General features: G+C 36.1%; 1 pseudogene; it reads right to left on the bottom strand.

The window, feature by feature from the left end:
* Window positions 1–1,190: 1,190 nt before the first annotated feature.
* Window positions 1,191–2,186, bottom strand: LOC149920143 (uncharacterized; annotated as a pseudogene).
* Window positions 2,187–14,825: the final 12,639 nt, after the last annotated feature.

Raw genomic sequence — 14,825 nt, 5'->3', positions numbered from 1 at the left:
ATACCCATCTGTGATGCTTCCCCACAATACAACACGATCCATCAGTGAACAGGGCATATGTCTTTTCATTTTCTGGTAGTTCATTGTATGGTGGGGCCTCTTTAACACGTTACACCTCTTCTGCTGGCAATGTTCCAAACTTTTTACCTTCAGGCCAGTCCATGATGACCTCTAGGATCCCTGGACGGCTGAGGTTCCCCATCCGAGCCCGCTGCGTAATCAACACAATCCACTTAGTCCAAGTGGCATCAGTAGTATGATGGGTGGAAGGAACCTTTCCCTTGAACATCCAGTTCAGCACTGACATTTGAGGTGCCAGAAGGAGCTGTGTTTCAGTATCAACTACTTCGGAAGCAGCCCGAACCCCCTCATATGCGGCTAAGATCTCCTTTTCAGTTGGAGTGTAGCCCTCTTCCGACCCCCTGTAGGCCCAACTCCAGAATCCCAGGGGTCGGCCTCAGGTCTCTCCTGAGGCTCTTTGCCACAAAATCTAAGTGGGACCTTTCTCTCCAGCAGCAGTATAGAGGATGTTCTTTACATCCTGTTCCATCCGTACTGGCCCCAGGGCCACAGCATGGGCTATCTCTTGCTTAATCTGCTCGAAAGCCTGCTGCTGCTCAGGACCCCATACAAAATCATTCTTCTTCTGCGTCACCTGATAAAGGGGGCTTACAATGTATCCCCTTCTGAGGTAATCAATACCAAGTATACATGGAGCCCCTGGGCCAGTCACAATAGGGTGCTTTTGCCAGTCTTTACCAGTGAGGCTGATTTCGGCCTCCAACATAGTCAGCTCTTGGGAACCCCCAGTCACCCCAGGAATATAAATTGATGTTGTCCCTTGGTGACTCGAGGGCATTAGAGTGCACTGTGCACCAGTGTCCACCAGAGCCTTATATATGTGTGGTTCTGATGTGCCAGGCCATCTAATCCACACAGTCCAATACACTCTATTATCACTTTCCCCACCCTGGCTGGGGGCAGGGCCCCTCTATTTATTACCTCTGTTGTCTGCAGCAACTGGAGCAACCACCTTTTTGGAGGAGTTCACCTTGATGGTTGATTTGTCTTGTAATTCTTTTACCCAGGCTTGAAGCGCAGGAGTAGGTTATTTATGCCACTTTTTCATATCTTCTCCATGGTCACGTAGGTAATGCCACAAGGCAAAATGCGATATAGTCTTACTATTGTCACTTGCTCGAGCAGGAAGACATCTTCTTTTGATAGTTGGATGACACCGGCTGGGAGGAAACCAAGTTGATCAGCCCCTCCAGTAGCCTGTTTTGGGAATTCTGGTCCCCATTGGATGTATCTGTTACCATCGTGGATCCATCAGCATTAGGCACAGTTGACAGTTTGTCTATTATATCTTCTTGTTTGCTTTCCATTCTGTTCAGCTTTTCAGCTACTTTTGCAGTGGCTGAAACACAAGCTCGTGAAGGGCTTAAATGTTACTCAAAGTCTTGAAGTTTATTAATCAGCTCATTTATGAGGGGTCTTCTTTCCCCTCTGCCATACATTGCTGCAAATGTACTGGCGTACCTTTCTGGTGCAATCTTTGTGAATATACGCCACATATTTGGTATATACCTGACTCTCTCAAGATCATGCTCTTGCTCTGGTTCATTAGGAATGAAATCGGGGCTATGTAGCATTTCCACCACAGCATATTCTCTCAAATAACTGATGCCTTTTTCTATATCAGTCCATTTCTTTTTCTCAGGCATCAGATCATCTTTGAAGGGGTATCTTTCTTTTACAGCTAACAACACCCTCTCCCAGAGGGTGAAGCCTTGGTTCTGGCATGTACTAATGCTTCTGTCAATGGCTGAGTCCCTAGTAATGCCACCCAGCTGGCGAGCTTCTCTACTATCTAGCCACACACTGTTGGCCCCATTGTCCCAACATTGAAGTAACCAGGTGACAATAGGCTCATTTGGGTGACGTGAAAAGTCTTTTCTCAGACTTTCATTCATTTTCAGAGATCGATCAACAATGGCAACGATATCTTGCTCACCTCTTACTCTTTCAGGACTTCCTGTTGCCCTTATAAGAGTTGGTGACCGTGGTCTTACTGAGGGTCCCTCCCCTGGACTCAGGGGCAGTTCCCCTGGATCTCGGAGCCACTCCTCTGGACCTCTTTGCTCCTCTTTCTTCTCTCCTAACTGAGTCGAGATTTGTTTCATTTTCCGTCCTCTTACAGGACGGAATTGTGCCTCCTGTGGTTTATCAGGTTGGTAATTTCCAATGCTCTCACCGTCCAGCGCGGCTTGGAGTCTGTCTTGTTCAATTATGAGAGCATTCAGTTAAGATTGGAGGGTGTCTCGCTCAGTTTGGACGGTGTCCCGTTCAGATTGGAGGGTGTCGATCTTGGATTGCAGGGAGTCTCTCTCGATTCGGAAGGCATCCCGTTTGGACTTGAGGATATCCCTCTCAGTCTGGAGGGCATCTCTCTCAGACTGGGGGTCTTTTCTCTTGACCAGGAGACTCCCTCCCTCAGCCCGGAGATTCTCCCTTTCTGCTCGGAGTCTCTCCTGGAAACTCTCCTTTTCAGCTTGGAGACTCTCTCGCTCAGTTTGGATATTCCCCCTTTACAGAAGTAAGATAGCAGTGCTCAAAGTTTACAAACATCCCAGAATATTGGCAGTCTGTCTGGACTTTCAAGGTCAAGTTTTCAATGAGCACCTGTGAAAGAGATAAACTTTCCCAATGAAACTGTCCAAGGACAGAAAGAGATTCATTCTAAAATGCTAAAAAGCAGCTCTTGCCTGCATTCTCCACCTAGAATGTCAACGGTTTACGGACTGGTTTAGCCCGGTTCCGTGACTAGTGGGGCGGAGGGACTTCGCAAAATCCGTGCCTCCGGAAAAAGGGAACAGGGGACCCCAAAATAATTAAAAACAGCGGCAACGGTCTGAGGAGAAACAAACTAATTTACTAAATATAGTATCGGAATGCAAGATAACACACTGTAATACAATATAATTAAAACTGATGCTAATAAATCAAATATAATGAGAGAGAGAATGTCCGAAAGGTGGAAAGGCCTCACCACAACGCTGAGGTGAGATGTGTAGTCCAGTTGAGCAGCAGGGAGAAAGGGGAGGAGAGCTGATGAAGAAGAACAGGTGAAGAAAAGCACATCAGGTGACCTTGCCAGGAATTATATCACCTCTGTGTGACCGCAAAGTCCCCTGGGGAATGTAGTTCTTCTTCTCTTCCAGGCAGGTACCCAGAGCTTGAGCATTAACAGTTAAACTCCCAGTGATAATGATGTTATGATGTGGAATACCGAAAACCAAAAATCACAAAACCATGACACACATTATGTTTATTAGAAACTTGATAAGAACTTAAGCCTAGAAATTGCAAAGTGCCCTTCTACTATTTGGAATTCATTTCCATCCTGGAGTGATCTGCGTAAACTTGTTTGTATATTGTAACCTGTAAACAAGTTTGTATATTAAGTTCTCAGATAAAAAACATTAACAGAGGTTGTACAGACTGTAATAACTTGTACATATGTACATTTCTCTTTAGATAAACAGAAATCACAAATTAACTTCTTTAACCTAGACAGAGATGAAAATCTTATCTAATATCTTCAAAAAGATATCTGAATTCGCTATTTTCTTTCATAGTGCCAAATAGCACTTTCATTTAGTATTTAAAACGTTCAAATTAAGGCAGTATATTGAATTGCATTTCTCTTATAGATATCAAAGACTAAACTATCTTTCCTGGTTATATTTAGTAATGAACAGAATGACATTTATAAATTATTATGTGGATGGAGGAGTAAAAAATGAAGTAACATGGGCCATAGGAGGTATATCAATGATGGAGGAAATATATAAGATGTATCTGTGACTTTTATTTTCAGCTAAAGCTCTGAATTTTTCACATCCTCATAATAAAAAATATATACACATGTAATTTTCACCACCAAGGGAATCTCCTTTAAATTTAGCAGGAATCTTGTTAAATATTTAAGGTGACACTCATTGCACTCATTATACTGCACTAAGTTAAATTTGACATCAGGGAAAGATTAAGAATTCTGCTGCTACTTTGGATGTGTACTGCTGTAACTAAGAAAAGATTCTAAGGCCATGGACTTTCAGTATTCTTTAGTCAGCCATATACCATGGGTTCTGTAAGTATTTTAGAGGACAAACAATCTCAATATTTTCTATGTATGTATGTAAAAGTTATATAGATTCATTAATTAAAAATGAGTAATCAGAATAATGACCCATCTGTTTCTCTTGCAGTAACTTAGGAGTCCAATTTCTGACTCACTAATGAGCTTATTAAGATAAATTTAGGGAAAAAGCTAAAAATATTCAAATTATGTGGGAAAAAAAAATCTTCTTTCAGTATAAGAACAAAACAAGTAGGATCTACAATTTAACAGCGTTTTCAAAAATAGACATTTTCTGTGGAAGAAGAATAATCTAAATCAATTATTAGAGAAAAAATAGTGATAAATCTGTATGTCTATGTTCAGATAGTTTGCTCTATAAAAAGTATGCTAGACCAGAGTTAAGAAGTTTTTTTAAATTTTTATTTATTTATTTATTTGTTTGTTTGTTTTTGTTTTTGTTTGTTTGTTTGTTTGTTTTCCAGGTACACTACAAAAATTGAAGTATAATCTATAACTTTACAGGAGATTAAAAGGAGTACATTTTGAAAAATGTCCAATGAATTCGACATGATATGTAGGCTTGAAGAAGGTTTTTAGATAAAGCTTTTCTGGCAAGTCAGCATGCATGTGTTAAAATGTGGATAAAAGGTACAAAAATATGTTCCAACAGCATGATTTACTTTATCCTACAAGAATGAGCCTTAAAAAAAAAAATAATAAAAATAATAATAATAATAAAAAAACCAGAATATCTCTTTCTTTTATTGTGGATATTACACTATTCTTATTCTCACAAAAATTAAGAGTTGTATATTTTTAACTTTTTTTTTCTTTTTTTTTTTTAGATAAATACGTATAGGCTGTTAAATGTGTTTCAATGTGTTATTTTTGTTTGTCACACTCACCATATTACAATAAATATGGAATTACACAAAATTGATTGGGCTTGGCATTTTCTCTTTCCTTATATGAGCATATTAAAAAAAAAAAGAAAAGAAATTGTAAATGGATACTTTTGTAGATAACTGATCTATTTATTACTGAATGCTAACCTCTAGTTTTCTATAATGATAATAATTATAGTAACAGTAAACAATGACAGAAAACAAATAGGACTGTGGAAAATTTACAGTAAAGGTCTTCAAGAACAATATAAATAGTAGATGATCTCATAAAAACCCATTCTTACCTATAGATTTTCTATAACCAGTAAAATTGTCATATTGGTTATTGCTTATGATTTCCTTTTTTTTGTTGGTTTTTTTTTTCATCTGTTTGCCTGCTTGTTTAGCAGTAATAATAGTGTCCTGCAGAAAATTTAGTAATTTGCTTTTTAAATTAGTGTGGCAATTCAACTAAATTAAGACATGCAAAGCTCTATTTGAAAGTGATCTGCTCAGTGATGGTAAGGCCAAATCTGGAGTACTGTGTCAAGTTTGGAGCAACTCAGTAGAACAGACTTAGACATACTAGGTTTTGAATTGAGAGCTATGAGGATGATCAAGGCACCTGTACATATAAGGAGAGGCTGAAAGATTTGGGACAGTTCAATCTAGAGAAGACTTGGGAGGATTATCTTGATATGTACAAAAACATGAAGGGAGGCGCAAAGAGAATGGAGGCAGGTTCTTTTCAGGGATGGCCAGTACCAGGACAAGGGGCAATGGACACAAATTGTAACAGCAGACTCCATCTAAACATCAGAAAACACGCCTTTAATGTGTGGGTGACATTCTCAAAAACTAGTTAGACAGGGGCCTGGTCAAGCAGCTTTAGGTGCCCCTGATTGAGCAGCTGGGTTGGACCAGATGAACTCTAGCATTCCTGTCCAACTCTAACTATTCTATAATTCTGTATTTACATTGAATTTTGATGAAAAAGTTCCAGCATTAATGACATTTCACATATGCTGACATCCAGATGTTTTTCAAGAATGACACAGGGTCTAAGACTTGTAAAAAAATAGAATTAAAAAATCAGATTATTTTTGTAAAGGTACTTCCAGTGAAAGTAGATATATATTTCAGAACATAAGCATCTGTAAGAGCTCATCCATGCTAATGAAAGATAAAATGAAGCTGGAACTGGAATAAAAAGATGTAGTGTAAAATTTGAGGAAATTGAGAGCTTTACAGAGAGAATTTAAAAGCTTAGACTATCAAAATGAAGTCCAGGAGGGATGTAATCTATAAATGAATTCTTCAGATAAGCAGGATGAAAAGAGAAAAATTCCTACTCTGGCCTCAAATATGCATAAATATATTTGTATAAGTAAATATAATAGACTATGATGTGCAACAGCTTTTGGGATACACAAAAAAACTCGTATTTCAGCTCTTAACAGACACAAGATGCCTTTTATGCACACAACTTATATTCCTTTCATGATATGTGCTGGGCAGACATAGCTTGCTGTGCCCAGGCTCTACATATACCAAAAAAAATCCTTCATGCGACAGCATTAATGAAGCAAGAGGTCAAGTTAACATTTTTAAGAGGAAAGGTTTATTAACACAAATTGTGAGGTTTTTTTTTTGTTTGTTTGTTTGTTTTTTGTCATCGTTTGTTTGTTTCACGGTTTTGTTGTAATTTTGCTTTGTTTTGTCCTGTCAAGGTTTTTTTGTTTGTCTTGTTTTTGTGTGTGTGTATGTTTTTGTTTGTTTGTTTTGTTTTGTTTATTTTTTACTCTTGTGTTAGCAATCACATAGCCTTTGGTCATCTATAAACTTAGGCAAAGCAAAGCAAATTCACATAAACTGACATCTAAGGCAAAGCAAGCTAATGTCAGAGTATGTCAGGAAATAAAACAGGATGTCATATGTATTCAGAATATGTGATGAAAATATAACTACGGGAACCTGAGTGAAGTACACAGACATTACTTGCTCTAATACAAAAGCAGTTATGTTAATTATGGAAACTTGAAAGAATACAAGCATGGTCACTGAATTACAAACAAAAGACAAAGATATTTAATACAGAAAAATGTTAATTTACGGTCTGATAGATGAATTTGTTACTGGGTATACTGCTATATTAAGTCTAATTTAAGCTAGGGAAAAAAAAAAAAAAAAAAAAAATCCTTACCAGAGATGACTTCTTGATAATGAAACAAAATATTCATGCTGTAGCATATGGTTATGATTGGACATTTTTTAGAAAACTGCGATTGTTATTTGTGTGGGCTTTTGGGGTGAGAAGAAGAGGAGGCAATTTATTAGTTGGTTATTTTCTAGGAGGCTGTGTTTCAGTTCAAACAAAAATCAAAATAAGGAAGTGTCATAGAAAAGACCAAGAATAGCTATTCCATTCGGCCTTGACAATCTAGAAGTATAGAAATATATTCTGTTGAGTGAATTGAGCATTTTTAGCTAGATAATACTACCTAGCATGGTACAATACTGATTGATATTAAATGTATAGATTTTGGAGGTCTTAGAAAAACATTACTGGAAGAATATTATCATAGAATTTAAAAATTTGTAAATATAATCACAATAAAATGTAAAGAAGAAAGAAGAGCCTGGAACATCTGTACTGTAAAGTGATATAATTTGATATTCCATTTTATACTGTCTCATATGATATAATGAAAGTAATGATGCTTTGTTTCTCCATTTTTATATGATTTTTTTTAATGCCTTGTATATTAACATGATTAATCAAAATTACTATCACATGCTATTATTAACTCATTTGGTGGAGTAATTAATTAGTCATGAAATATTTCTTCCAACATAGTAAAAGAAAATATATTCAAAGGTGACATAAATAGTACTGACATTCTGGGAAGAAAAAATAAAATAAAATAATGTGCATTTTGGTGATTGGCTACATGCCTGAGAAATTCTAAAATATCTCCTTATAAGAATTCTTTTGTTATAATTCTGAAACAATATGTATTTTAAGAGGATACCTTTTTTTTTTTTTTTTTTTTTTTTCATTTTATGTTGATATATCAAACTTACAAAAACTCTAATGCAATCTCATCTTATATTCTGTCAGATGCCGTGGCGGCATATTTTCACTGAAACAGCAAACAGCTTCCAGCAAGTGCAAAACAGTAAGCTGATTACTCTAATCATGTCTTAAGGTTTCAGGAGAAGATATGCAATCTATGGGTTTTGAAATTATGTCCTTCAAAACACTAGCTATTTTGTCTGGCCTGTCAAAAAAACGTGAATAAATATGACTGTCCATCACATCGTGTTATTAATTTTGCATTCTATTAGCATTATTCCATCACATCAGATTACTATTGCACTACACCAAAATGATGTTAGGGCTTTTATCATCCTCATAATAAAGCAAAACATTTCATTACTAAAATACTGTAAGAAATTATTTTTGAACTTCCCATGAGTCAATATGCGAAAAAATATCTTTCTCTTTTGTTTCACAGACTACTTAGTGAAAGTAGAAGTGGGCTGGAGTCTTCTGGAATTTGATTTTTTTATTTTATTTATTATTATTATTATTATTTTGTAATCAAGAAGCAAATAAAGACCATCTGTATTCTCTCAGATAGTGGAAAATCTACTTAGATGCACTGCAGTTTGTTCTACCTAAAACAGACAGAACAGACAGAACAGACATAAAAGAGAGATTATTTTCTTATATATGAATCAATAATACATATTCTGAGAAAATTGTGCTGAAAAGATAGTATACAAATACTGAGAGACAAAACATTAAAGAAGGCAGAGAGACAAAGAATAACACCAAGAACACAAAACTGAAAAAGAATTAGCATGAAGTGAGGTTTTTTTATTAACATAAAATTAATGAGGTTAAACTACCAAACATAAAATATTTTTAGAAATATTTCATCATCTTACAAATATAGCATTTTTTTTTCAATTATATTTCCAGGTACATTTTTATATTGCTGCTGTAGTAGTTCTTTGTTAGCATGATTTATGAATCCTATACAAATCCAACAGTACCCTGATAAATTTTACAGTTTTTCTAGAGTAATATGTTCAGAAAAGTAACAAACTTCAGAAAATTATCTTGGCTATTATGAAAGTCTGTAAAATTCTCCATTGAAGTTTTATATGTGGATGTGCTAAGTAGTTTTCAGTATTGTTGAAGTACTATGTGTGTTACGAAAATTTTGACACGTAGATTGCTAGACTTGGAATCAAAACTTTCACAATATATATGGGAGAATTAGATTTATAGGAAAGTTAAATTTGTTCTTGATCAATGTAAAATTGGTCCAGACCTAACTGTCTACTTAAACTTTATCTTTCTGTCTCCTGCAACTGCCACTTGAAGACAGATGACAGAACTATACTGCACTTGTTATACCAGTAATTCACTCACTACATTGCTGCTCACAAATGTGAAAAATTTTGTTCAAAGCACTTCACAGAAAAAGAAAAGAAACACTGTTTTCCACACTTCCCTTAGCTTACACTAACTCACACAATTTCCTGACTCTTTATGGCCAGACTGACCCTTTAGTTCATATTAAAAACAAAATACATTAAAAAAAAAAAAAAAAAAAAAAAAAAAAGAAAAAGCAAACAAACAAAAATCACCTTTGTTTCCCATTGGTTAAACTGAAACTTTTTCTTGTTAATTTCAGACTCATTTGAAAAAGAAGCTGTGACTGAAATTAATGATCATTTTCTGTCTGAAAGAGAATGAGCTTCTGTGTAAGACAGAAAATTGTGTGATAGAATGCACTAAGGAAAAAATGTAATTACAGGCTTCTAATCCTTTAGCAGAACCATTTGCAATCCTACTCCCAAAAGAGCAAGAAATACAACGTTAGAGAATTTGAACACCTTCTAGCCGTCATTTGCATCCTAATAATAGAACCAACTTTTAGAAAATAGTCAGTAATTGCTTACTGCTGGTTAATATTCTTTGAAGGTTTGAGTGATTTTTTTTCTTTATTTATTTACTTACATTGATTTCATTATTTAGCACTGTCCTTGATTGTGAAGTGATCCTTTGCTTCTATTCAGCACTGGTGAGGACACAACTCTGAGTACCATGTCTACTTATGGGTCCCCAGAAACAAGAGATACATGGAGCTATTGGAGAGAGACCAAACAAAGGGCCACAGGGATGGTTAAAGATCTGAAGTATTTCTATGAGGAGAAGCTGAGATAGCTGGTATTATTTACCCCAGAGAACAGAAGGCTCTTAATAATATGGACTCAGTGTCTATAAATATCTGAAGGGAATGTGTAAAGAAGATAGAGTGACACTCTTTTCAGCAGTACCTGGTGCCTGAAGAGGCAGTGGGCACAAATCAGAACAGAGGAAGCTTCATCTGTACATCAATGAAGGGCTTCTTTACTGTGCAATGGACTGAGTACTAGAACAGGTAGCCCAGCCTGGTTGAGGAATCTCCCTCTTTTGGAGTGACCTGGACATGGTCCCAAGCAACATGTTCTGAGGGGCCCTTGTTTAAATAGAAGGTTGGACCAGATGACCTGCAGAGGTCTTTTCTAAACTAAGCCATTCTGTAATTGTATGATTACAAGCTAAGGGAGTTGGGCTTGTTCAGTCAGAAGAGACTGCTCTGGGGAGACTTCATTACTGTCTTCCAGAACTTAAAGGTGATTATAAACAGGAGGAAAATCTTTTTAAACAGGCAGTGATAGGACAAGGATGAATGGATTTAAACTAAAGGAGAGGAGATTTAGATTAAACATCAGGGGGAAATATTTCACAGAGGGATGGTGAGGTGCTGGAACACGCTGTCCTGAGAGGTGGTGGACACCCTGTCCCTGGAGGTGTTCAAGGCCAGGCTAAATGGGGCCCTCGGTAACCTGATCTAGTTGTTGATCTTCTTGTTGACAACCTTGCCAGTGGCAGGGGGATTGGAACTAGATGATCCTAAAGTTCGCTTTCAATCCAAGCCATTCTATGTTTCTATGAATGATGGAGACTATACTAAATATATCAGCAAGAAAAGAGAAATCTAGGGGAAGGAATTTTATATCTTCCCTGAAAGTTTCATTGACATTAAACCTCAGTTGAAGACTCTTCTAAGTTTTCAGTACCTTTTTATTAGGAAAGAATCAGCTATCACTGCTCTTAAAAAAATGTGTATAGAAGGAAAAAACAGTTCATTACATAGTTTGCTGGTGCCACAAACAGTGTGCAAACACAAATATCATGAACTAGAACTAGAAGCAGAACATAAAGGAGACACAAACCCTGGGAAGCAGCATGCACAAGGCCACTGAGTAAATCTGGAATCTATAATTAATAAAATTCATAAAATAAAAGAATTCATAAAATAAAACACAAATAGCAGCAGACTGTATCTGATTTTCATTACCAAAGAAAGATGATCCATCAGACATTGTTATCAACATCAAGTTTTGAAGTGCTAGAGAAAAGGCAGAGCATAGTCACAGACCAAGTCAAAAGCAATGGAACCTCTAAAACAGAATTTGCACAGTTTTGATATACTGAAGCTAGTTGCTTCAAAAGTATGCATGGCAGAAAATATGTACCAACTCTAGTCCACTTGAGAAGCTGGGAGATAGCCTGGAGAGTTAATACTGTCTTGTGGTGATCTTCCCTCTCTGTAGAATTAACACAAATTTAGCCTTTTTTTTTAATATATATATATATTTTTTCAACTATTAAAACTTTGTTTGAATATCATTTTATATCATTTATTGATAACAGATTTGAAGTAGTTTCTTGATGCTAAATATTTTCCAGTTTGGTTTATTGCATTTTGTATGCAGTCACATGCCTCTTAAAGAACAAGTACTTAAGAAAGAAACAGTCTATCACTATCCGGATTTCTTTAAAAAGCACGTTATTAAAGGTGTGGGCAGATATGCAGAATGGTTTATCAAGCTAAATGCACAGATACCTCACTTCTACTAAACCGTATAACTGGCATATTACCCATGATTCTCTGCAGACATCTGGCAGATATGCTGGGATTGTTTTGCCCAGAGAAGAGGAGGTTCAGGAGGTATCACTCTCTACAGCTACCTGAAGGGAGGTTGTAGTGAGCTGGGGATTGGCCTCTTCTTTCGTGTAACTAGTGATAGGACTAGAGGGAATGGCCTCCAGTTGTGCCAGGAGAGATTCAGGTTAGATGTTAGGAAATACTACTTCTCTGAAAGAGTGGTTAGGCGCTGAAATGGTCTGCTCTTGGAGGTGGTGGAGTCACCAACCCTGGAGGTGTTCAAGGAACGTTCAGACATTGTGTTGAGGGACATGGTTTACTGAGAACTGTTGGTGATAGGTGGACAGTAGGACTGGTTGTTTTTGTTTTCCAACCTTGGTGACTCTATGATTCTAATGGCTTTGAGTTTATATATGAATATTATGAACTTCCTTATATTCTTCTTTTCCAACCAAAGATACTTTTGTTTCTTTGTTTTCATACAGTAAAAGCAGAAGGTTAATAAATTGATGGTGACATTCTCTGACTGAAAACAAGTTCCCTCTTCATTTCCAGAAAACTAGCATTCCAGAAAGCACTTAGTTTTGCATGCAAACTCTTACTGAGCATACATTTACTCATACAAACATACATCACTTTTTACATAGGACTGCACTGACAAAGAAAATAAAATACTGTCAAAAAAAAAAAAAAAAAAAAGCTAGGAATAACTGAAGATAAACATAGGAACAGAAGGATAATTTATCTATTTTATGTTTCTTCCACAGTTTCAATATTCACACCTTCAATAACAATTAAGTATTCCCTTAAAAAATGATTACATTACTTTTATAGAGATATAAATGATTTAGTTATTCTACAATGAAGATTAATTCTTAAATGAAATTTATTATGGATTTTTTGTTGTTTGTTTCTTGGTTTTTTGTCATTGTCACTGTTTTAAATATAGCATGCTGACCTTGATTGAAATAAAGTAACTGGGAGATGAACAAAAGAATCCTAAATGAATCTTGGCATTAATGTGGTGAGGGGAAAAATTAAATAAAAATTCTTAACCCTCCATTCTTTGGTTACTGCTAGAGCTGTCCGATACACTATAAAGTTCTGTGACCTACGTGTAATCTCATTCTGATCAATGCCACTCAGGCTCTTCTCAATATTCCCAGACAAAAAGTCATGAAGCAAAGTGCACTAGGCTTTGTCTTGATTGAACACAAGTATATGGTTAATCAAAACTTAGGCTTCTTCCCACTAGAAAAACTCTGAGAATGTTAAATTGTTTTTCATTTCATTTTATTTGAATAACAACAAAATAATAATAACTATAAAAATAGTATTTCTGCTCTGGTTTCAGTCACATCTAGAAAGTTGTATAACAGCTTTTCTGATGTTATTTTGTCATTTTTTTTGACATTGTTGCAGATATTATCTGTGACAGGAAATTAAAACAAATCACAAAGAATTAAGAATCTCCAGACTGCCCACTGATTCAGAATTAATTTCAATCTTAGTTCAAGGTTCATTTAGCCCACTGCATTATATTTATATTACACACAGTATTTAAAAGAATATTTGGTGCCTACTTTAAGTTTTTGAAAATATCAAGAGTCCGTAAATATCTGTTATTATATATTTCATTTATGATGGGTGAAATTCTCAATATTAAAAATCATAAGAAGAATCTGCTAAATATAGATACAGAGAATTTCAGTTTAAAAAACAAAACAAAACAAAAACAAACAAACAAACAAAAATCTGTGATACAGCCATGCACTGAAATCCAAAACACAGCAGTTGCCATATATGGTTAAGTCACAGTAGCAGTACAGTTCCTACAGCTGTGCTGTATACCAACCATCATGACAATAAATATCTGCAATTGACAGAAAATAATAAGTGGGTTGTGGCCAGATCAAGGCTGTTGATCTTTTCAAAATTATTTTGATAGTTCAGCTGTCATCAGTAATATCCGGCATTATTCCTTGAGCTTAATGGGAACATTGCCCTTACCCATCCCCACCAAGACTTCTATCACTGTAAGAGTTCTATCAGTGACTAATATTCCACTCCTAGGGCTTCAGTCTATTACATAATTATTTAGGAAAGGATTAATCTCTTTTAATTTGAGTTGCATCACTGCTAACTGCCTGACCAATTTAGAGCTAACCAAAAGTTAAAGTGTATTATTAATGGAATTATTCAAAAAGCCTCTTGAATACAAAAAAGCAGGGGGTATCAACCACTTCACCGGAAAACAGTGATTGACCACTCTCATAGTAGTGAAATTCTTCCTAGTCTGAACCCCCCGATACAGTTTTGCGCCACTCTCACAAATTCTATAATTGGTTACCAGGGTGAAAGGATCAGTACCTTCCTCACTAATTCCTCTCCTTGTGAAACTGTAGTGAGCAAAGAAGTAACTTCTTAGCCTCCTGTTTTCCAGACTAGACAATCCTGTATTCTCAGTCTCTCCTTTTAACAACTTTGCTGCCCTCTTCTGGAAGCCTTCAAATATATTAATATCCTTTCTATATTGTTCAACCCAAAATAGCACACAATATTCAAGGCAAGGCCGCATCAGCTCTAAACACAGTGGGAGAACCACCTCTTTTGACCAGTTGTCTATGCTGTTTTTAACGCACTTCCAAATGCATTTTGCCCTCTTTGCTGCCAGGGCACATTGTTAACTTATATTAAGCCTGCTGTTAAACATCTCTGACAGATCCTTTTCTGCATTCCCACAGAAAGAGATCTGGAAGTGATGACCAATTCTATACAGCA

Source organism: Phasianus colchicus, chromosome 1, assembly GCF_987193195.1.
Source record: "Phasianus colchicus chromosome 1, bPhaCol1.hap1.1, whole genome shotgun sequence".
Lineage (NCBI taxonomy): Eukaryota > Metazoa > Chordata > Aves > Galliformes > Phasianidae > Phasianus > Phasianus colchicus.
Note: the sequence above shows the minus strand (reverse complement) of the source record. Positions and strands in the feature narration are given on the sequence as shown.